This window comes from Mesitornis unicolor, unplaced genomic scaffold (genome assembly GCF_000695765.1).
Source record: "Mesitornis unicolor isolate BGI_N332 unplaced genomic scaffold, ASM69576v1 scaffold44514, whole genome shotgun sequence".
NCBI classification, from domain to species: domain Eukaryota; kingdom Metazoa; phylum Chordata; class Aves; order Mesitornithiformes; family Mesitornithidae; genus Mesitornis; species Mesitornis unicolor.
The window spans coordinates 1-267 of NW_010178891.1; positions in this window are offsets into that span (position 1 = coordinate 1).

Genomic DNA, 267 nt, shown 5'->3' on the forward strand with positions numbered 1-267 from the left:
AGGGAGGGAGGGAGGGGTTGCGGCGGAGGCGAGGCCTGTGGGCGGTGAAGACTTCGGTGCACGGATGGGCCTGTGCCCGTCGGAGCGGAGGGAAGGCTATCGTGCAGCGGGGCTTAGCTGGGTCGGGGAGGAGCCGGCACTGGGCCTACGCGCCCGCTTGGAGGACGAGGAAGGGCACGGGTGGGGGAGGCGTTGGCAGCCTCTTCCGCTCGCAGTGCGACGTGTGCTGAGTGGCAGGGAGGGTCTGGGGGTACTGGGGAAGGGAAC